Here is a 24,731-nt window from a genome sequence, read left to right as displayed (position 1 = left end):
TCAACTTTTTTGAGACAAATGGCTTTAATTCCTTTCCAGGAGGGTGTAGAGGGATCCACTTAGGCCTGCAGACCCCTTATGGTGCCATTAATTTGCGTTCAAGCCTCTCTCAATTCGCTGAGACATAGCTGTAGTCAGACATGCGTAGGCTTCGGTGCAATTGAAACACTTCTAAATTCTATAATTTTGGGAGGAAGCCCAAATAGCGTCTCAAGAGGCTTGGTGAGGATAGAAAACAAGCGTTCCTGTGATAATTGTGGATAACGCCCTTTACACCCTTGCCAACTTCCAACAGCTTATGATTTTTATGTGAAATGTTCTTATGATGAGAAAATACAGAACATAAAAAAGGAACTGGAAAAATGAAAATCTCTTACACAGAATAGACCTATTACACTGATAGGAGTACCTTCCTTTTCAAATAGAAAGCTAGGCCACCCAATGCTCAAATACCTTTGACTTATATAAAACAAAAAAAAAATGGGTTCCAACGGCAATTGTAAAGGCAAACCGGTTAGCAAAATGCGACGTTGCATAGGAACCTCTTTAAAAGGCAGCAGACAAATGCCTAAGGGCAAACCAGGCTAGAAACGAGGGTACGTTGAAAAGTCATACATTTATTTTTCCCTACATGTTGACTCCTTTAAGCTTATACACTTCGTCCAACGCTGTACTAACTTTTTGCTTTTGTTGGATTTTTCCATGTCTGAAAAATAGTCATTCATTGCTGCAATCACCTGTTCGTTTAGATAAAATCTTTTTTCCGCCGGCTATTTCTAAATAATAGTCCGAGGCATCTGAGAAAGCCAAGTCTGGCGAAGAGGGGGATGAGAAACGAATTGAAAGCCTATTTGCATTACTTTTGCAACCACGACTCCTGAGGCGTGAGCTGGTGCGTTGTCGTGATCGAAACGAAAAATCACTCGACTTTCTCGATGCAAAGGAATGCTAACCACAAAGAAATAAATTGATCTGGCTGAAACTTAGTGTGTGTTCATCTAAGAGATACAACTAACTAACAACTGACTTCGCACGTAGACAGACACTCGTAGACAGACACTCGTAGACAGACACTCGTTGACGGACTCTCTAGCTTAAATGAGCTATCGATTAGACTTCTTAAAGAGTGGTATAAGGGATAAACAGTCTCTGGGAGCCATTCTTGCGAAATGCCAAAACAAAGTATCTGTAAATTTGCTGATCTCACCGGACGACGACTTGCCCGTGCAGGTGGTGTTGCCGTTAATTCATGCAAAGTATAAAACTTTGAGGAATTGTTGGAACAAAGGACTTCGCGAGAGTTCACAGCGTTGTATCTCCCTAATAATCCCAATAATAATAATTGGCGCGTACATCCAATATTTGGGGGCTTGGCTGAGCTCTTCTCTAATTTGTGGTACACTTTTTAATGCTCTTTCACAACTTTTTTGCCGCCTCCGAACGTCAGATAAAACCCATTTGAGGCGCTTTTTCATAGCAGAAATACACTCCGTGGGATGTCATCGCTCGTCGAGGGGCGACCGCTATTAGAAAAAAGCCATTTGGGTTTTCATGTCCACGGTGGGTTTTGCACCTGAAGTCTATCTGCCGTGAAAGGGCCAAATAATCTATGAGATGCGCTGTACAGAAGTTGCGAGTAGCTATGCAAGAACTGCAAATACATCCGAATGATCTCTGTAGAGGTCACAATGAATTTGGGAAGCCTGCTTGGAAGGGAGAAGAATGCTTGAAACTGGTTATGGCATACCATATATCTTCCTTTATGTATATGTGAGTGCATTTTCGGCTAAGGGATATATTTTTCACTTCATAAATAGAAAGCTCCAATGTCTGTATGTATGTATGGATGTAAATAACAAATCTCGAAGGAGTTGCACTGCAAAACGGCACTTATTAGTGAACAAACTTCCATTTCGCCTTCATTAAGCTCACTTCCTTTCGGGCACTCTGATGAAACCATATTTTATACGACAAAAGAATTTCGAATTTCTATTTCTGAGAAGCTTACGAAAGAAGCGCTTTTTGTTTTCGTTAGGAATAAAATACTTAAACGAATGAAATCATGACAATTAATTGCCTCAACGATATAACAAAAACCAACTGCTAGACACAGAAGCTACAAAAGTAAAAACAACAACAACACCGCTAGTTAAAAGCAACAACTACACCAACGAAATTGGTAACAATGAAAACTACCAAAGGCAAAAAACAGCAATTGAAAAACAATTGTCTGCGCAACAACAACTACAATAACCATAACGACGACAATTGCAAATGACGACAACAACCACAACAGCGGCAATGGCAATAATAATAACAACAACAAATAACGGTATTAGCAACAATGGGTATATACCTATAAATAAGCCGAGTGCGAGGGGAAGGCAAAACCAGAGGAAGGGTTCAAACAGCGGCAAAAGAAAAAGGCAAAAAATGCATTAGCTGCGGAAAAAAACAAAAACATGAAATTTATCAGCAAGTGAAGAAAAGGAAAAGTAAAAGCAGACCTGTAAAAACGCACACCTCCACATCATCAGTGCATATCATAAAATGTGTGTTTGGCAGCAGGCCTGCAAGCGCGTGCGTGTGTGTGTGTATGTGTGCGCGGGCTAAGTGCAACAAACCAGGCAGTGCAACCTTTTCATACACCCACTCGGGCGCGCGATTCCTGCACCCACAACGTGCATGCCACATGCTGCACAATGACGTTGCAATGTCAGGCGTGAGTATAAACATACATACTTACATACATACATACATACATACATACATACATTCAAATATACATAGATTGTGTGTTGAGGACTACAATGGCAACGTAGTTTCAATGCACCACAGCGAAGTTGGCGTTGCACCTTTGCGTCTGCCCAACTGACTGCCTGACTGGCTGACTGAGCGACAATTTATGTGTTACTGCAATGATATGCGTGTATCCTGCTGCATGTTGGCCTCACCACGCGCTTATATCGGCCATTGCCACCACCACAACCAACATTGCCTCCCCCGCTGCACCAACACCAACACCAAAGCAATGCATAGCGAATTCCATGCAATTTCACTACGAAACATATTTTTGCTTTCGTTTTCATTTTGCATGGCTTCACTGCAGCTGTGATTGTTGTGATTTGTTGTTGTTGTTGTTATTATTGTTGCTTTTGTAAAGCTACTGTTTTCGTATTTTATATTCCTTTCAAATGCGGTTGTAGAGTATTTGGTGCGAAGGCGGTTGCTGGGAAATAATATATAATACCTGCTTGTGTGTGTGTGTGTGTGTGTATGTGTGTGGGTGAACATGTATAAAATGTTTGGAAAAACAAAATAAAAACAAAAACATGATAGCGGCCGGAAAAGTTAAAGCAAACACACAAAAATAAAAGCGAATAACAAGAGAAAGAGGAAAAGGCGTACCAGAGCTCATGTTGCAAGTGCAGTCAAAATAAAAATTACAAAAATCAGCGACATTAAAATAAAAAGCTGCGACAAAACACACAAAAAACAAAAAAAAAAAAAAACAAAGATACAAGTTTTGTGGCGTTGCATCAGAGCCCTTCGCCCGCGCGTTTCCATTTCCCACCGTAAGCATAACAACAAGCACTAAGTCGCTGCTGGCGCCCCGAGCCCCCTTTCTACGTCAATACTCCCGCTTAACACCTGCATACCTGTCCCTCTACCCATTTGTCGTTGCGCTTGTTTTACCGTATCGCGCGCGCATTCGACATGTGTTGACCTCTGACACCTAACACAGCACCCTATCTATGTTCCTTTGCCGACACTCGCCACTTCCTTAGCGCAGCCTTCCTCATCTGGTTTCGCCAAGCATTTAACAATTAGTTTGCCTACTCTTGACTGTGTGCTGCGTCAGCCCGTGGAATAGCCGCGTTGTCTCAACAATTGTCGGCTGAATGTCTAAGCCGCTACGATTGTCCAATCTGAGTTGTCGTCTCAGCGCAACACACAAGCGCGCACTCGAACTCAGCCTGAGTCGTAGCTGTTGTATGTAGGTTTTTGCATGGCTGCCTATCGTGGCGCTGTCTCATGCGCGGTCTCCGGTTTGGTCGCCAGTGCCAATGTCGCAAGCAATTGGTTACTTTACTTTTCGCCCAATCTACACCCACCGTCCGTCCCTCGCTCATGCTTACCATCTATCTGGCAATCATCATGTCTATTTATGTATTTGCCTGCATGCTCAGACGTCTACTTGTCTGTCGAATAGTCTGCGAATAGCTACGTTTCGCTGGTAAGCCCCCGCTAGTCAGCCCCTGTTGTATTTTTGTATCTTCCCAGTTGCTTTGCTGTCATAAGCACCTGTGGTTCTTACAAGACGTCAACGGCAAACAGCAACGACGACCCGATGCCCCTTTCGCAATGTGACTGACTGGCTACTCAATGCGTCGCAATGCAGTCAGACGCGCGATTTGCAGTCAATCATAGCTATACTCGTATATGTACGTTAGCATGTGCGGATTACCTGAAACGTGCCTTGGTTTTATTTATGAGGATCTAAGTGCATTGTAGTTCGTTTGAAATCACTTGGCTTCAGTGGTCTGGGTGCGTTTTTCAATTGAAAACGGTAAACGTGTGAATTGAAAAGTTGGGTGCAATGTAACTAAATCAAACAGAATGGAAAAGTCAATGCGAGAGTGAAAAAAACTAAGTAAATCTTTGGTTTTTGTAGTAAAAATGAAATCTTTCAGTGATTGTAGCTTTGTTTGTATAAGTAGTCAAGGTGAAAGCTTTTATGGTACAAGTTTTAAAGCATTCACATTTTAAAAGCACAGGAGCAGCAGCTTAACTTTAAATAAATGCAAGCTTTCTATAGTGAAAGCTTTTCTGATGCTAAATATTAGTGAAAGCTTGCCACAAACATAAGGTATTCGAAGCTTTTAGACTTGCGTACGAGTATAAGCTTTAATCGGAAACGTGTTTTTCTGAAGCTCAGTAGGTGAACATACATATATAGACACAGAGAGTGTGTTTTTAAGAAAAACTTTGCTTTAGAATGCTGTACAAGCTTACCATGTTGTTTTAGAGTTTATACTTCATTTTTATGAGTACATAAAATGAGCTTAAACATTTCTTAGCTTGCTTCAAAGGGTTAATTTCATTTCACCTATCAGGCTTTAGGCGAAAGCTTTTGCGCCCTTGAGTTCAAAGCAATGAGTATAAGTCGGAGGTGGACATACATAGGCACTCATAGTTTGTTGAAGAATAATTTTTAAAGTCAGTTCGGACGAAAATTTAAGAATACAGGAAGCATACAAGAGAAATACGCCTTGCACTTACGTATAGCTCTTTACCGTTTCACCAAATGAAATAAATTAAAAAAAAGAGGCAAGAAGAAAATAGAAACAAATTTCAATTAGTACCTCAAGCTCATCTTCATGGAGGTGACCTATTGTTTTCATAATTTTTTTTCCGCTTTTAACGTTTCAGGAACTTTTTTATTTGAAAGTTAGTTGGCAACCCTACTCTTAACGCTTCCTCAATTATAGTTGTCGCAAAGTATTATATTTCATTCGAAGTACGTGGTGCGGTGTTCCTAAGTTGTTTGTTTTATTAGGAACTTTGAAAATAGCTGGCAACCCTATTCTAAGTGCTCTTTCAATTATTGTTGTATTTCATTGGAGACTAGTGGTGCCATGTTTTTAAGCAATTTTCTTCAGTTTGAACTATAATTTTTGAAAGTAGATGGCAACCCTATTCTAAACGTTTTTCCAATAACAGTTTTGTAAACATATTTTATTCGAAACACTTGGTATAGTGTTTTTAAGCTGTTTTCTACTAAGAAGTATTATACTTGGAGATAGGTGGCAACCCTGTTAAAATTTAAATTCTTTAAATTGCTTACTATGCCAGTAAATTTACTTGGTGTAGTGTCTTAAGCTGGTGGCAGGTAGCAGGTGGCAGCCCTATTTTAAACGCCTTTCCATTTATTGTTTTTGTAAACATATTTTACGCGAAACACATGGTGTAGTGTTTTAAGTTGTTTTCTACTAAAAAGTATTATACTTGAAAGTTGGTGGCAACCCTGTTAAAATTTAGTTTCTTCAAAATGCTTACTATGTCAGTAAGTTTACTTGCTGTAGTGTTTGAAAGCTGTTTTCTACTAAGAACTATTATACTTGGAAATAGGTGGCAACCCTGTTAAAATTTAATTTCTTTAAAATGCTTACTATACCAGTAAGCTTTCTTGGTGCAGTTTTTTAGCTGTTTTTTACCAAGAAGTATTATTCTTGGAAATAGGTGGCAACTCTGTTAAACCTTTGTCGCTTTAAAATGCTTACTTTACCATAAATTTCAAAAATTTCATCTAAGCATGTTAAGAAATTACTGGATTCTTCCTTTTACATATTTATATTATGTGGCAACCTTGCATAAAAAAAAATTTTTTTTATTAAAGCACTTTCAAATAATTATCTTTTGATATCAATGCTGCATTACCATTACAATATTAGGTTTCACATATTCACACTGCTGTTGCTACGTCTGAAAAAAAACTCTTGCAGCAACCTTCGTATTTTTACTACATCGCTTCAAAGTTATAGTCCAATAAGATTTTTATAAGTCACGTGGACGTGTACGTCTTGTCATTGCGTATATGTATATGTATATATTATACATACGTGTATGTATGTATGTGTGCCACAAATGCAGCTGACGATTTTAGCAGGTGAGCGACAGGTTAACCACACAGCGAGCGCAAAGCAATAAAATACCAATTAAAATAGTGAAAGTTTTCTCACCGACGATGATAGTAGCACAGACAACAACAGCCATAATAATAGTGGCCTGCAACTAGAGCAAACGACAACAATAACATTTTCGCTTATGTTGGCAACATCAAAAAGTTTTTCAAGGATACGTCTATATGTACATACAATAAATAGAAGGAGCTATGATAATTTAAGTACACACTTATGCATGCAAATAAAAATGCGCTTATGTATGTGTGTGTGTGTGTGTGTATGTGTTAATGCATGTCTCTTGTCTGCATATATATGCAGGTATTTGTTTCCTCTTCGCAGCCGTACTTTACTGCTTTGCGCCTGCACAACTACACTTCATCAACATTTACTTGCCCAGCAACATGTTGCGCAAGGATGCTGCACACTACTACTACATCACTACACCAGATACTTGAATGTTGCAAAAGTTCCTTTTCAATTAGCGTCTATGCATTTTCACTATACATGCGCACGTTGCTCTGCATTTGCATACACATTCACACATACATACATACAGACGTAGTAGCATAAAATAGAAAAGTAAACACGCTCATACACAGGCAACAAAGCCACGTAGAAATGAAAATCATTCATACAATTTACGCCATTCATACAGCTATACTATGTACATACATTAAATACATGCTCACCCACCCAAACACATACACACAAACTCATACATTCATCCTTGCACTCACTGCCGCGCATAAAACTTTTTAAAAACTTTTTCCGGCTTGTCTTCCTTTCTCGCTCGCTTACTCTTTCTAACTCTTCGTCGTCGCGCTGCACTCATCCTCCTTCTGCGCCCACCGATCTGTGCTACTCTCCGCTCTCAGCTGCTATTCCTGCGTTTTTGCTGCATCCATTGGTGTTGCAGCGAGGTTGATGACATTGTTAGTGCACTGTTTTGAAGTTGCACTTCTGCGGCCTTTAGAATGTGATGCCGCCTTCACCATGAACCACCCCCTCCTTCTATTCTTGCTAGATTCATCAACTATGTTAGTGCTCACTTTCAGTTGTTATTGTTGCCTTTTTGTATGAGTAATGCAACATAAACTTGAACTTTGCGAAATTTTTGCCATTCACGTGAATTCAGAGAGAAGTGCCGCCGAGCGAGAAGGCCGGGGTAGTGGGTGGAGGCAGCACTGAACACACTTAAGTGTGTTAGTTTTAAATACCAATTGAAAGTAAACATCTTAAATTTTGCATTGAAAATGAATGATGCTGTTTATTTCATTATGTTGTGGTGGAACTTTAAAAGGTTAAGCACAGGTGAAATTATTTTGAGTGCTTGAAAAGTAAAGCTGGCCGTTCAAATGCTTTATTGAGCACATTTTTGCTATAGAAATCAGTCGTAAATGGATGGCAGCGAAATGAAGCAAATGCTAAAAATTTAAAGTTAAAATGTTAAAACTGAATTGTGTAAATCTATACAAAAAATGTTTAAATAAATTTAAAGTTTTATACATGTAAAAAATATTAAAAATACTTCATTTGCAGTGAGAGCTAAGTTCCCTTGGCACATAATTTGCTCTTCCACTCTTAATTCGTTCTTCCATTTTTAATTCACTTCACAATTACCCAAGAATGATGGAATACAAAATTGCGCCTTCCGAATTCGCTGCGACGTCATGTTCCGAGAATATACAAACAAAAGGAAGCGAAATTGGTTAGATGTGAAGAGGAAGAGTGGGCGAAAGCAATAAAAACTGTCAAACACACACTTTTTCTTGCCACGGCGTCATCCGCATAAATGCGCTAAAAAAACTGCATTTGGAAGCTTTATATTCATTTTGCACTTTCACAATTTAACATGCGGCACTTCGTTTGCATTAGTTTACTTAGCTTAAATCTCTCATATCACAACATTACGAAGCCAGTCACTGAGTTTTCATAAACATACAATTTCTCGTCCTTTTGTTTGAAGTAATAATTAAGATGTAAGATGTCTAATTCTCACTCTATGATGACTATCTTGAGCTATTTAATACGCCCGTGATGTCCTCTTGGAAAAGATGCTTTTTATTTCAGAGCAAATTCTAAAGAAAAAGAACTCAAAATCATAGAAATGAAACCTTTTGCTAAAAAAGTTAGTAGGCAATATTGCTTTTGTGGGCAAAAGAGGTCTGGTTCCCTTAATAAATAAGTAAATAAATATTTATTTTATTCATTCTTTCATCAATTAAAGTACAACTCCAATAGATAACGAATACTAAAGATTAAATATAATATAATGTAAACAATACTGTGAGATACATTAGTCACAATTCAAAAAGTGTATCTCCAGATTAAGTTTTGATTTGAAAGTCTCTCGTGAGTTAGAGAATATATCCAAATGTTTGCATAATTGGTTAGACTGCCTTATACAACGTGCAAGCGGTTCATTTCGACTAAAATTGGTCTTGTGATATGGTAAATGGAACATATTGCGGAGTCTAAGGTTACGAGTGGGACAATTAAAAAGTATTAGCTCCAGCAAGGAGTGGCATTTGATATGGTTCGTAACTATGTATGCCCCTTATAAACATTACGGATGAAATTTTTCTCCGCATTTCTAAAGTTGGCAATGATATGCAGGCAAACTACAAGGCCAACGAAGTGAATGAATAGCAAATCTCAATTCTTAAAGATGAACCCATAAAGAATGGATCCCAAATAATGCTGCAATATTCGAGGTTTGATCCCACAAGAGAAAAATACAAATTCCTCAGGGTAGAAATATCCTGGAACTCCCTTGAATTCCTTATTACAAAGCCAAGCATAGATCTAGACTTAACAATCATAAAGTCTATATGTTTAGAAAACGACATTTTTGATGTAAATATGACCCCCAAGTCTTTCTTTTCATAATTTTTTTTGAGGGTGGTAGTGCCCAACTTGTAATCGAAATCAATCGTAACTTTGCGTCTACTGAATGACATGTGCATTAAGAGGTAAGGGGTTATCGTTACACCAAGCTTCCAATCTTGTTAAGTCTTCCTGAAGTCTTATACAGTCACTTACGTCCTCTATCCGACTGTAAACTTTCAGGTCATCTGCATACATCAGACAACGTGATGTCTCGAAAACGTCGGGATTGTCATTAAAAAAAATTAAGAACAGAAGTGGCGACCCAAGATGGCTACCTTGAGGTACGCCTGAGGTAACTTTAATGGCATCAGATTTTATGTTATTTACACGAACGAATTGAGTTCTATCTGTTAGATAATAAGAGTATGCAAGCCACTTGAGTAAGCTAGGATGAAGACCAATTGAGCCCAGCTTTTTAAGTAGGATACTATGGCTGATTCTATCAAACGCTTTCGAAAAATCGGTGAAAATAACATCGCATTGTTGGCCTGTTTCAAATTGGTTTTTGGCAAAATTTGCAAATAACCCTAAATTCGTAACAGTAGATCTACGCTTAACAAGGCCGTGCTGATTGGGTGATATGAGATCTGAATTTTGAAAGGCAATCAATTCATGAACTGGCTTTTCAAAGAATTTAGGTATGCAAGAGGTTTTGCAGATAGGGCGATAATTTTGGACTTACGACTTGCTTCCAGACTTATGCATCGGCATGATAAACGATTTTTTCTTTAATTATGTAAAAATTCACCAGAAGCTAGTGATTTATTGAAGATAATTGTTAATGGTTTCGCTAACAAAGTTGCACAGTTTTTTAATAATATAGAAGAGAAGCCATCTTCTCCAGGAGTTGGGTAATTTTCCAAGGCCGAAAGGCTCCTGAGTACATCATTAAATGAGAGCTGGAAACCTTTATTTGTTCGAAAGCTGTTAAAAGAGGTATCTTCAGATTGAGAAGCATAAACAGATCGAAAAAAATCTGCAAAAAGGTAACTAATTTTTTGAATGTCCGACAACGCTTCCCCCAAATAACTCAATTTATCCGGAATTCCAGTGGTTTTCTTTTTACCGTTAATGAACTGCCAAAAAGATTTACCATGATGATACCACTCTTTGTTCAGAACATCGAATGCTTTTTGCAACCGAATGTACGCTTCATAAAGCTTTGCGTTATTTTTAGATTTGCGGTATAGTTTGTATGCTTTGGTTTTTTTTATAGTTGAGAGTAATGAGCCTAGAATTGTACCAGGCCGGTTTGGACGGATTTTTTGCAGACACTATAAGAACAAACATAGAAATTGCCTGTCCAGTGTTTCTACGAAATCATCGTGCATCTGTGATAGTTCGCGATTGTTTAAGACAGTTTGAGGAAAAAGAAATCCATTATTTTCTCGGAAGATGGCTGTAGGATTGATATCTCGTAAAGTGTCGATCAAATAAACACAAACACAAAAAAAACTCAAATACTAAAAAATCGTTTACTGTTTTGTGTTTCTTCCATTCAGCTGTGAGTTACAGGTTGTTAACAATGGAAGTCAGCAAAGGGATATAAATTTTCCTGATCAGGTCTATAGGTTGTCAAAAAAGTCTTGCGTTATTTTTATTAAATTTTCAATTGTTCATAAAATTGGTTATAATAATGCGATTTAAGTCAAATATGCGGCGTTTTGTTCGATGACGAGTTCCCAACGAGATGCCAACTTCATAATGCCCCTCTTATAGAAGCTCGCTTCCCTATTGTCAAAAAACTCGGAGAGCCAATTTTCACAGGACTCTCTTGTGGACAACTTCCGACTACCAAGCTCGTTCGCCATGGACAGAAATAGGTGGTAACCACTTGGTGCGAGATCCGGACTATACGGTGGATGCAAAAGAACCTCCCATCCGAACTCCCGGAGCTTCTGGCGCGTCACCAAAGATGTGTGTGGCCTGGCGTTGTCCTGATGGAAGAGAATTCGGCCTCTGTTGATCAAAGATGGCCTCTTCTGCATGAGTGCTGCATTCAAGCGGTCCAGTTGTTGGCAGTACAGGTCCGAATTGAGCGTTTGGCCATAGGGCAGCAGCTCATAGTGGATGATTCCCTGCCAATGCCACCAAACACACAGAAGAACCTTCCTGGCCGTCAATCCAGGCTTGGCCACCTTCTGGGCAGCTTCACCGCTTTTCGACCACGCCCGTTTGCGCTTCACGTTGTCGTAAGTGACCCCCTTTTCATCGCCAGTCACCATCCGCTTCAAAAACGGGTCGATTTTGTTGCGATTCAGAAGCGATTCGCATGCATCCATACGGGCAAAAATGTTTTTTTGCGTCAAGTCGTGTGGCACCCATACTATGCCGGTCTCCTTCGATCAATTCAGCGATTTTATCGCAATTTTCAACGACAGGCCTTCCGGACCGTGGCGCATCTTCGATCACCTCTGCACTAGAACGAAAACGTTGAAACCATCGTTGTGCGGTGGAAATGGAAACTGTATCGGGTCCATAAACTGCACAAATTTTACTGGCAGCAAGAGCTGCATTTTTGCCTTTATCGTAGTAGTACTGTAAAATATGCCGTATTTTCTCTTTATTTTGCTCCATGTTTGCGACGCTATAACTCACGAACGACTAAAGCAAGCAAACAACAATTAATCAAACACGTGTTAGCACGTGAAAAGAGCTTTCCAAAAAGCTCTAGCGTGAACCGATGCGACGAATACAACTAGAACTACGCGCTTGCAAAGACAAGCTTGCGGAAATACCGCAAGACTTTTTTGACAACCTTTATTTTTAATTTACAAAATTTATTTATATTCAAAGTTTTAAGTTTAAAGAATTTTGAATAGTTAAATTCTTAAAAAAAATTATTGTCGTTTAAGTACTTTACAAAAAAAAACCGAATTTTGGAAATTGTGTTTAATTCGTTTCTTCAAAATTTATTTAAGTAATTTTTGTTTGTGAAGGTTTGGGAATTTATATCAATGCAATAAAATCATATCAATGCAAAAATTGGTATTTTATTAACTTTTATAGATTATTATTTTTTTTTATTAATTTTATTGCGATTTTTTATGACTATTTGCAATATTCTTTTTTGTGAACTTTGAGTAAATCCCTACAGCATATCATAAGTTATATCTCATCATTGAAAACATTTATATTTTTACACCCTTCCACAAATGATTAACGAACTCCATTTTCTCTTCTATTTCCAGAAGCCTCATTCAAAAACCAACAAAGTCAAAATTCCAAATTTAAATCCAACATTTACACTGAAAGTGAAACAGCAGCAGCACACACTCACTCAATCACTCCTTCAGCGAACAGTAAAAACAGAATAACTTTGGCCTTCTCCCTTCTTTCAATATACTCGAAACAGACATACCTACTTAAAAGCAACAACAACCTGTTGAACCAAAAAATACAAAAAAACAAACTGCTAATTAGACGCTAATTAATGAACCTATAACTGTACTCTAACAAAAATTAACGGCAGAAAAAAACGGAAATTTTGCAAAGCACACGAAAAATCTAAACTTTTTGTGAATAGAAAAAAAAAACAAAAAACGGTACAAGTGAAATCAAGAAATTAAACATTTCGGCATTTACCAAATGGCATAACAACCAAAGTTATAATTGCAATTTTAGTGTTTAACAAAAAATACGGAAATAAAAAAAGCTTAACATTTTACTGAAAGTTCTTTCGGAGTAAAAGTTCTTTTCATTTAAATATTTGCCTTAAAAATAATTATTTTTCTTACGAAAACGTATTTTGAAGTTGCAGCTCACCAAAGTGAAAGTTTGTTCTGAACAATAAGTTTGCGAAAAGTCGAAAGCTCTTTAAAGTGAAAGCTCCGCTCAAGCCGAAAGCTCTTTTTAAATCCAACATTTTATGCAAAAGCTCGTTTGAGGCAAAAGTTCGTGCGTTTAAGACAGTTATTAGTTTGCGTTCAAATCAAAATTACGTTCGATAACTCTTTTAATGTCACATTTCACAGCGCGTGCTCTCTCTCTTCCCTTCGTACACTCGTCACTTTAATTTTTCAACAAAAAAAAAAAGAATACTCTGTTTCCGTGTGGTTATTTCTTTTGTTCTTGAATCTGTGCATGTTTTCAAGCTCGTATGCATTTGTTATTTTTGTGCATTTAAATATCATAAAAAATTAAAAAAGTAAAAAAAGAGATATTTATTTGAAGCGAAGTAAGAAAAAGTGTGTTCTCATATAAGAAAACAAAAAAAAAAGAAAACAACAAAATTTTTAAAACCAAATCGTGTCAACTGTGTGAAATATTTCAATTAAATAACAGGCCCGAACATAAGTCACAAGAACGGCGAACGAAACATAACGGTTGTGTATAAAGAAAATCGACAACTAAAGCAAACAGCAACAGCAACAGCAATACCAGCAACAACCGGCAACACGGCCAAGGAAAATAGTTATCTTATGGATTGCTGGACGGGTAACGCCCGACTGGCGAGTGTTTTAGTTTAAGGTAAGTAATATGAAGTAACTGTATTCAAAGAAGCTGGCGCAAAACTAATCATCCAATTTGGTTTTGAATAGCTTTTTTACTGAATAAATAATAGTTAAAAAATAAAAATATTTTGAGAGCTGGAAATTTCTATTCTGATATCTACGCGCTCCTTTGCTTGCCCGTCTGTAAGCAGCAGCGGTTTAGTTTAGAAGTGTCAAATACTTCGATAAAATCTCGATATACGATTTTAGAAACTGAATTGGTATATCTGGGTCTCCATGCGACTTTCCTAGATTTAGATTAGATTAGATTTGTGGGGGTTGGACAAGTCCAAGCACTCAGTCAGTAGACCATTGTACTATACCCGGATAGATTTCCGTAGAAAGAATAGAGATAGGAGAGATAAAAAGTGGATGGTAAAAACGGATAACTTAGTTTGAGGTCACTCTTCCACAAATCTCTTGGATTCATTGATGGATTTTAAGAGATCCGGACGAGGAAGAGTATGAACTTTATCCATACTCAGTACATTGCAACCCAATATCCTAAGTCTGCATCTACATAGAAAATGATCTGCAGTGTCGTCATTCTCAAGACAGGATAGGCATATCGGGCTGTCCACGACCCCTATGGTAGCCATATGCTGACCACAGACGTTGTGCCCTATGATTACACCCACCGGTACTCTCAGGTCCTTCTTGCTGAGTTTTAGGGGAAAGGTCGCTGTTTTCCTGTTTTGTTCTTTCACAAAGCACTTGGCTACTCTGCACGAGTTCAACTCAGACCAACGACCTCTGTGGGTAGACCTCATGAAGTCCTCAATCCATAGTTGAATCGATGCGGAATTGACACCTAGAAAGGGTTAAGGGCCTAGGGGCATACTTGCAGAGCCTTCATTTGCCAATTTATTAGCTAACTCGTTCCCTGTCATACGACAATGTCCAGGCACCCAAATAAGACTAACTTTGTTGTGTTTTGCAACCCTGTTCAGTTTTATCTTAAATTTACTTACTAACTTCGAAGAGCAGCGTGGGTTAGCAAGGACTTTCAGTGCAGCTTGACTGTTTCATATTATTCCATATATTCCAATACTGTTACCACGCCACTTTTTCTCAATTCGCCAGTATACCACATTCAAGATGGCATAGACTTCCGTAAGGAATACCGTGGCCATCTGTCCTGTGGCATAAGTACTCCTAGTGTCTTCGTCTAAGTACCATCCAGATCCGCTGCTTTTGCTGGTTTTGAATCCGTCGGTGTAGAAAGTGTGCTGATATCCTGTTGATAGGTTCTCTGGACTTAACCATTGGTCTCTATCTGGACTTAACCATTGATCTCTATGATACTTCCCACCGAAGCTAAATTGAATACTGACTTTCTTAGATTGGATTGGTAGATCCTATTTAATAAAGAGGAGCAGCACTGCAGTTATCGATCTGGTTTAACTTACAGCTCTATGGTTTTAATTCGTATTCAGTAAGTTCATGGGCCTTCAAAAATTTATAAAATTTAAAAAAAGTTTAAATAAGAAAATCCAATATTTTTGCTTAGCCTCAATCATAACCATTTTTGTTTTCTTGCTCACTCCTCGGCCTCAACAAGACTTGTCTTACGTTAGTTTCGTTAATCTATTTTGCTTTCTGACAGGGTACCACCTGTCGTTGCTTAGGAACAACGCCTTCTTTACTGCTTGGAGCGCCATCTGTGTGTCACATTTTTCTGCCAGAAGGATCGCACAGATGGTTGAGGACTTCGCTAAAGTGGTGCGTCTGCGCTATTACCGCGACTGCCCGCTTCCTATTGCTGGCGCCACTGATGCAATGTGTAATTGTGTCTGTTTTCTTTGTTTTTGCTCATTTTTGCTGCCACAATGCATTTAAAGCGCAGACTATTGTGCGGGAGTAAGGATGTAAATGATGGATAGGATAAGTTTTTGGGTTTGAGAAAAGACGATTTTTTTTGTTTTGTTTTAAGAAACGGGGAAAGTAGGTAAATTGGAAATAGTGTGAGAACCGTTCAAATTTTTAATTCCCTACTCAAAAAATTTTTTGTCCTTGGAGCCAAAATACGCTTCGATATCCCTTTTTATAGCTTCAATATATCAAAGAAAGTATAAATAGTTCCGTTATATTCCGCGAATAATTTTTTGGATGCAAAAATCGTACAAAAGTGAAATTATGGGTAAAATACGTAGGAACTTATGGACTGACTTGATATTTTGATTATAAAATTTTTCTTTTTAACTCACATTTGACTTTATTTCCAATAAAAAAAAGCATACAAATCAAAACTTTTCACATTTTGGGGATAAAAAAGCACTAAATTTATTGCAAAGTGTAAAGGGTTGGCAACACTACACAACTAGGTGAGTGTGGCAGCACGCACTCTCTGATGGGCGCAGTCTTGTTTCTATCATTTTTTATTATTAGGACTATGAATAAGTTCGTTACGGTTTTACAACAGATGGCGTAACTTGATTATTATTCCATCGATCCACATTTCCAAACATTCATTGGAGAGCTACTGTCGTAAGGCACAAACGTCAGTATAAGTTTTTTATTTGAAGCGTAAACAACAATATTTTTACCACACTTGAAAATGTCGAATTTCGTGCCAAATAATGTGTTTTTGCGGGGAATTCTTCTTCATTATTTTAATATGAAGAAAAAAGCAGCCGAAAGTCATCGTATCTTGGTGGAAGTTTATGGTGAGCATGCTCTATCTGAGCGAACGTGCCAGAAGTGGTTTGCACGCTTTAAAAGTGGTGATTTTGGCTTGGAAGACGAAGAACGCGAGGGTGCGCCGCCAAAGTTCATGGATACCGAATTGGAGGAATTGCTCGATCAAGATCCGGCTCAAACGCAAGAAGAGGTTGCAAAAACTTTGGGAGTTGATCAATCAACCATTTCCAAACGTTTAAAAGCCATGGGAATGATCCGAAAGGTAGGCCATTGGGTGCCGTATGAATTGAAGCCAAGAGACGTTGAACGCCGTTTTATGGCATGCGAACAACTGCTTCAACGGCACAAAAGAAAGGGTTTTTTGCATCGAATTGTGACTGGCGATGAAAAGTGGGTCCATTACGACAATCCAAAACGTCGGGCAACGTATGGATACCCTGGCCATGCTTCAACATCGACGTCGGCGCAGAATATTCATGGCCTGAAGGTTATGCTGTGTATCTGGTGGGACCAGCTGGGTGTTGTGTATTATGAGCTACTGAAACCGAATGAAACGATTACGGGGGATGTCTACCGACGACAATTGATGCGTTTGAGCCGAGCACTGCGAGAAAAACGGCCGCAATACGCCGATAGACACGACAAAGTTATTTTGCAACATGACAATGCTCGGCCACATGTTGCACAAGTGGTCAAAACATACTTAGAAACGCTCAAATGGGATGTCCTACCCCACCCGCCGTATAGTCCAGACCTTGCGCCATCCGATTACTATCTCTTCCGATCGATGCAACATGGCCTGGCTGACCAGCACTTCCGTAATTACGATGAAGTCAAAAAATGGATCGATTCGTGGATTGCGGCAAAACCGACCGAATTTTTCACAAAGGGAATCCGTGAATTGCCAGAAAGATGGGAAAAAGTAGTAGTAAGCGATGGACAATATTTTGAATATTAAATTTGTAACCATTTTACGTCAATAAAGTTTCAAATTTCGAAAAAAACCGCACGAACTTATTCATAGTCCTATTATAATCCAAAAAAAATTAGAAAAATGCTGAGAAAAACGGCTTCAAGTTTTCAACTTACTATGCCTCTCCAAGTAAAAGTAAAGACATATTTTGATCCAAGGAGCTACTGTTAATTAACACTAAACCTACCATGGACGGGTCAAATGACCCATTTTAAACTTCTTGTCAGAAGTTCTTAGAAATAACATTATTAAATCGTCGTTTGCCTTCACTACTTTTATTAAAAAATACATCGAATTTATTTTTCAAGATTTACTCTTCTCTTGCTAATTGTTTTACCGAGAAATATATGTGATCTTAATAATATATATTATATAATATTTTAAAGACGGGTCATTTGACCCACATTGGTAGGAATAGGAATACATAAAATACCGGTAGGTTTAGTGTTAATATCACCATGAATTTTTTTACACACAGCATAAACGAAGAGCCTGTAGCCATTTCTGCATACTTATCTAAACAATTTTTTTTTTTTAAATTAATTAAATTAATTATAACATTATTGAAGTAATTGCAATTTGTTGTTTTTATTCTCATTTTCAAAAACTGGCATTGCCAACGACTCGTTGACTATCCATTAATAGCCGCGCGTTCGCATGGACATTTCCGTCTTTGAAGCCAGCTGCAGATACTTGATGATGTTTTGCAAAAATTTGGCATTCACAAGTTTTGAAAAAATAATTACAAAAAATTCAAAAATTATAAATATGATTTGAAATGTGAAAAAGCTGCGAAAACTGCAGTCAGTTGCAGTTATTTATATATTTATGCATGCAGCAAACACACACACACACACACCTACAGTTTCCTTATATCGTACATTCACACACAATTACCCACCCTTACACCACCGCAGGCCGCCCCGCCAGTGACTCAACGAGTTGTCAATCACGTTATTGATTGTCAGTCAGTCTCCTTTAACGACATGCGGCTGCTTTGCTATACACATATTTGTTGGTTTTGTTTTTGTAGTGTGTGTCGGCGTTGTCTTTTAGGTAATTTAAAAGATGCCAATTCGCAGATACTACACAATGATTGCGTTGGCTAATTTTGCAAACTGCAATTACCACACACCCAAGTGCAAAAGCGAATATGAATAAATGGAAGCAAGTTTGCGTGCAGCGTTCGACACACACATGTATCCACTGACTGGTATGTGTGTCTGGGTGTGTGTATGAGCAACTATGAATTCTATGAGGCATTGCGCGTTTGGCTTGTGTTAATTAAAAGTGATTTTCTAAATAGTGAGAGGAGAGGAAGCAAAGGCATCTAGAAAAATTAAATTAATATATAAACTACGTATGTGTGGGTGCTCGAAATTTCCGTGCTTCTCGATGAAAAAAGGTGATTTTACCTACTTAGGAAATGAGGGAAACGGTGAGATATGGCAATATATGTACTTGCGCGTTACCTTTTTGGGTCTGTGTTTACTTACCGAGAGCTGAGGTTCCAAACAGCTCAGAGCTGGGGAGCTCAGGCAAGCTTTTACTGCAGGAAGAACAGTAGGTGAATGACCTAAAAGGCCTATTAAATTCAGCGGTAATCTCCCAAATTATCACCTCCGGTTTAGTAGTAAGTCATACGAACTGTGAGGTAAAGCTAGAGAATGGGAGAACTTATAGTTTATTTTTTATTTTATTTATTTTTTATTTTCACATTTTCTTCCTTATTTCACTCCTCTCAGGAGAATTGCTCAACCTCTCAAGAGAGAAGGTCTCAATCTCGATCGCTGTCTTGCATCACTGGTCATTGGCTGTTGGATAGGCACTCTTCTAGGCTAGGTGTATTTTCTCATGAATACTACAGAAGTTCTAGAGGCGAGGAAGAGGAACAAACAATAGAACACTGCCGCTGTAATTGTCCACCCTTAGCGAGGATTAGATCAAGGTTGTTAGGAAAACACTCTTTAGACTCTCTTTTTGGGACAAAACCTATCCTATGCTTCATAAGAGCATCCAAATCGTTCCATAAAGAATAAGCACTGAGGTTACCGTGTTACGCAGTGGTACCACAATGGACCTACATGGTCCAAGTGAGTTGTCTATTATAAACCCACTACCGCAAAAACCTAAACTAACTCCACTCCACTCTCGGAATCATAGGGCCGCTACAAGGCGTTTCCATCTGAACCGGTTTCGGGCAGTTGTTTTTTGCAGTGCCCCACCTTATATTGGCTGCTGCAAGGTTGCGTAGTCTTGATATTCACCAATGCGATCAATCTTCTGATCTTCTTATTATGACGAGGCGGGAATATTCGGCATATGATTTGTATGCACTTGTTGCTGAATACTTACAACTCATTGCCATACAAGAAGATGGATTTTTTACATGTCTCTAACATAGCTTAGTCTTTCTGGAGATTTGTGAGCTTCACGACGCAGGATTAAGTCGTCCGAACGCTGTTCTGGCTTTACTCAGCCTATTAATTGGATCTTTCTCAGCTCCGTGCTCGGTTGTTGTGCATCCGAGGTAACAGAAATGATCAATATATTCCATTGCATAACCCTCGATCTTTATCTGTTATAGTTTATAGTTTGAATTGCTCGGTACATAATTCTGACAAGAAGTGCAAATATGATAGAATTCGAATGAAAAAATTGCGTTCCGCCTAAAATGACTCTTTGCTATCGAAGGTAACGCCCTTCATTTGGTTTCACAGGGCGCGGAAAAGACGGTAATCGGTCGGTGCAAGATCCGAAGAATACAGCGAATGCTGAAGGACCTCCCATTCGAACTCTTGACGATTTGTGCAACATGTGGCCTGACGTTGTCGGCCTGGCATGGCTTGGCAATGTCGATCATATATTTTTTAATCGAAAAGCCTTATTCACGCGGTGTAGCTAGGCATTGTGGAGCTCCTTGTTGGCCGTGGCATTCTTTTCCAGCATCTCCCAGTCCCACCAAACACATATCATGATCTTCTTTGGATGAAGATCCGCCGTGACTCTCGACTTTGGCGTATCTTCTGGAGCCACCCACTCCTTTCATATTGATTATAGGAACCATTTCTCTTCTCGTGCTTAGACTTGACTTGAGGGAAAGTTGGTTTCGTAAACCTTTGTTCAATATCAGCCGAATATTGTTTTCATAAATCACGAGAATGGCACTGGACTGGAATCCGCAAGGGAGCAGGGATCGCGGTCGGCCAAAGATCACTTGGCGAAGGTCGATGTTACACGAACTAGCAGATGTTGACATCACATGGGACAGCACAAAAACAACAGCCGGATCCGTGCACGATGGAAGAGTCTTATCGAGGCCCTATTCTGCCGAATGGAGTGAACAAAGATATAAAAAGAAAAAAATGATGGGTACAAGTGACCAGTAAGGCCGATCTATTAATGCCATAACAGTCGAGTTTATGTTTCATGCGTGTGGAGGATTTATAACCGTGTAAGTGCTGTTTGCTCGCGAGGTATTTCTCAGCCTATTATGGGAATATTTTGCACCGTTAAAACAATTATAACAACAAAGACATTTTTTAAGATGATCGAGAGTGAATGCTCGCTTAGAAACTAGTTTTGAACAGTTATAAGCTTAGGAGGAGTGGCGAACCGTGGTTAGATAGGATGTAGAGAGAGGGAGGGAGTGAGAGAGAGGGAGGGAGAGAGTGAGAGAGAGAGAAAAAAAGAGATGGAGAGAGAGAGAGTGAGAGAAAGAGAGAAAAAAGAGAGAGAGAGAGAGAGAGATAGACAGAGTGAGAGTGAGAGAATATGGTGTGTGTGAGTTAAATAAATTTACTGAACGTTTGGGCTTCAAAAGTTATTAAGTTGAGCTCAGTAGCTCGAGTTAGTACCCTACCACAGCCGTTTAGATTCCAGACTACCATCATCTCATGACTTGTAATCACATGAGATCAAGAATGTTAGATTACCAGGTTTGGTCAATCTGCTATGGTGAGAAACAAAATTGTACGAGCAACTTTTGCTGCTACGTCACCGAGTGCTCGGCAATTGAATTCTGCCCGTCCTGATCACACGGCAACGAAGTGACGCGAGTGAAAATTGTGTTAATTTTATTAGTATATCACCAACAAAATCTCGGTTCTTTCGTAAACAAAACACTGCTATGACCCCGGTTACTTCAGTCAATCAGTTGATCCTTTCGAATTCGCTAAGAGCCGGATAATGGCTTGATCTTGGTCACATCTTCTGTATGCTTTTCACCATGATATGATATGGCTAGCTAATATTTATTCGAAAAGGATCTTGTAACATGGAGACACTAAGGAGAACTGTTCTGCATGACTATTGTATGGAAACATTGCGCGTTTTTATAGAAATATTTCATAAGCCGGTTGAGAAGTGCAGACCTGTATGCTAGATGAATGAAATAATAAGTAAATAGCGCTATTTGCTGTTAAAATTTGCATACTTACAGGCGAAATAAATACTAAGTGCATTCATCTTAAGCAAATACATAGATTTCCATAGGCGCAGTTAAAATGCAGCTAATAGACGCAGAGATTCGGATGGTTGCTGTATGCATAGAAATTGATTGCACAATGATTTGACTTGTCACTTATTTCATATAATTTTTCTAAAATATTGTTGTTTTTTTTTTCAATAAACATGCATGCTCTACAAGCTAAGGGTAAAGTGTTATAAAATAAGTGATCGACAGCTTGCAAGCGGAGCAAAATCGCAACGGGCGTTTCGCAGTTTCGCAACGCGTCAGCAAACCAGAGCAGCGTAACTAATGCGGCAAAAAATTTGCAAATGTTGAGAACACGCGCACGCACACAAGCGCGCTAGCACCAGCATACACACACGCACTCGAAAGCACGTACAACCAAGTACATACATACATTCATTCTAAGTACACTAAGTATGCACATTCGCACTCGCAAGAGCGTCATGCAAATATTGAAGCGAAAAAAAAATAGTGAAAAAAAAACAGCAACTCACACACAATATGCAGCATGCGGGCGAGCGAACAACTACAGCAATAACAAAGCACGCTTTGTCGTATTGGCAGGGCAAAAAATGCAAACAGAAGTTTCATAAAAGCTCGAGCGATCGCTAACAGGCCCGGACGGCGCGGGAGTATCTGCTCATTTCAAAAGCAAAACAAAAACAATCAAAAAAAACAACTAAAAACAGTAACGAAATGCAAACGAAAAGAAAACAAAAAAGCACGAATTCACAACGAAAGCAAGCTGATGGGAGCCTATGCAACAACAACATCAAAAACAAGAACAAATTTCTGTTTGATTCAAGGCCAAGGCCAATGCGAACAGAATACGAACGCACACAAGCAAACAAATATACAAGCAACTGTGCGGCCCAGCAGCGACGCAGATCGCGATATTCGGATCACAATCGCGCACAGATACATACATACAACCGAGCATACATATGTATGTAGCGCGCAGCAGCAAGCGATGCAACGACACATGCACATACATATGCACATTTCTATATGCATGTATGTGTGAGAGAATAACACAAAAAAAGCTCTCAAGCAGGGCGCAAAAAATTCAGAATGAATCGAATCGCAGATGCGGATGTGAAATGCGGCAGTCACACCGGACCGCGCCGCGCCGCCCCGCACTGCACTGCGTCACTTTGCCTCCCACTGCTGTCGCTACATTATGCCGCGCTGTGTTGGCTATGTGGCGCACGCTGTGCTGGCCTGCCATTGTTGCTGGGATTGTTATTGCTGCTTTAGATGAACTTAACAAACAACAACTGACGGTTACTCAACAAAACCAGCAACAACAACAACAACAACAGTGTCGTACCAGTTATGCACGGGCATTCGCAGAGAATCGCAAACAGCATGACAACAACACAAAAAACAACAGCATGTCATCACTTGTAGCCATTTCGTGCATGTATGTATGTATGTAGATATGGTTTCTCGTTGTTATTATTATTGTTATTATTAATGTTGTTGCTGTTGTTGTTGTTCTTATTGTTGCCATTTGGTGCCATGCATAGTTACGCGTTGTTGATCGCTGATTGTTGTCGATCGTGAGATTCACTTAGACATCTGAAAGTTGCTTGGAAAAGTTGAATGCAAAGGGAGCGCGGCGCGGCGTAGCAGCCACTAACAATTTCTATGTAAAAACAAATGCAGTCGTGATGGGTTGCCTGCTAAAGCGCACACAGATTGCGGTGGTGGGAGGTGTCACAGACTGTATAGCAGAATCTGTGAAACTGCTTGGGCTTGAAATACTTAGGGGTGAGGGCTTATCATACTGCAGAACCGAAAAGGGGAAGAGGAAGAAGAAGAAGAAGAAGCTGAGGCAGCGGCAGTGGAGAGTCCACTATTTTCTTATGTCACACCCATAATTGGGAGAATACTTTATTTTGTGAGTAATAAGCAATGACTATGGCTTTGTCCATTACTAAAATAAGTTGAATACCGATCAAATTTTTGTATAAAAATGCATAATTACTAAAGTTGCGGTTATGCTTGAGCTGTCTGTAACTTAGAAAAAGCTCAATATGTTAAGTATTTGGAGACTTAAGATTAAGAGTTAAGGGTTAGGCAACTGTAGACATTTCAACTCGACTACCAGTTCGTTTTTTTTTGTGCTTAAAAGATGCCTCAATACTAAGAAAATGACTTATTTAAGGGATGGGCAAATGGGAAAATTTTCTAAACTCTTCTCTTTTGAAATATTGGCAGAGCGCCTCCCAGTTCGACGTGTATTTATGATACTTAGCTACTTAAATGGCACAACAACAGTTGGCACTGTCGGTTCTAAAATATAGCGCCATCTAGCTTGGTTCGCTGCTTACTGGTACCAGTTGGTGCCACCGATCTCCCCAACGTAGATTAGGGAGGACTTTCGTTCACCCTCGTGTAAGGCCAAGCCATCAAAGCCACTGTATTTTAATACGATTTACTATGTTCACATCTCTGTATAGCTCATACAGCTCGCTGTTCCATCGAATGTGGAACTCATTCTTGCCTACGCGAAGAGGACCAAAGATTTTTCGGAGATTTCGAAGTCCCAGCTTCTGCACCATATACAAGGA

General features: G+C 39.1%; 1 long non-coding RNA gene across 1 annotated transcript in view; it reads left to right on the top strand.

Moving 5' to 3' along the window:
* LOC128857935 (uncharacterized) overlaps window positions 1-24,731 on the top strand; it is a 185,484-nt gene that overhangs the window by 103,557 nt on the left and 57,196 nt on the right. Inside the window, exon 3 of the long non-coding RNA XR_008453966.1 lies at window positions 12,767-14,045. This is a non-coding gene — a long non-coding RNA (uncharacterized LOC128857935). The remainder of the gene's footprint in view (window positions 1-12,766; window positions 14,046-24,731) is intronic.

Source organism: Anastrepha ludens, chromosome 3, assembly GCF_028408465.1.
Source record: "Anastrepha ludens isolate Willacy chromosome 3, idAnaLude1.1, whole genome shotgun sequence".
Classification (NCBI taxonomy): domain Eukaryota; kingdom Metazoa; phylum Arthropoda; class Insecta; order Diptera; family Tephritidae; genus Anastrepha; species Anastrepha ludens.
This window is presented reverse-complemented; position numbering and strand designations above follow the sequence as displayed.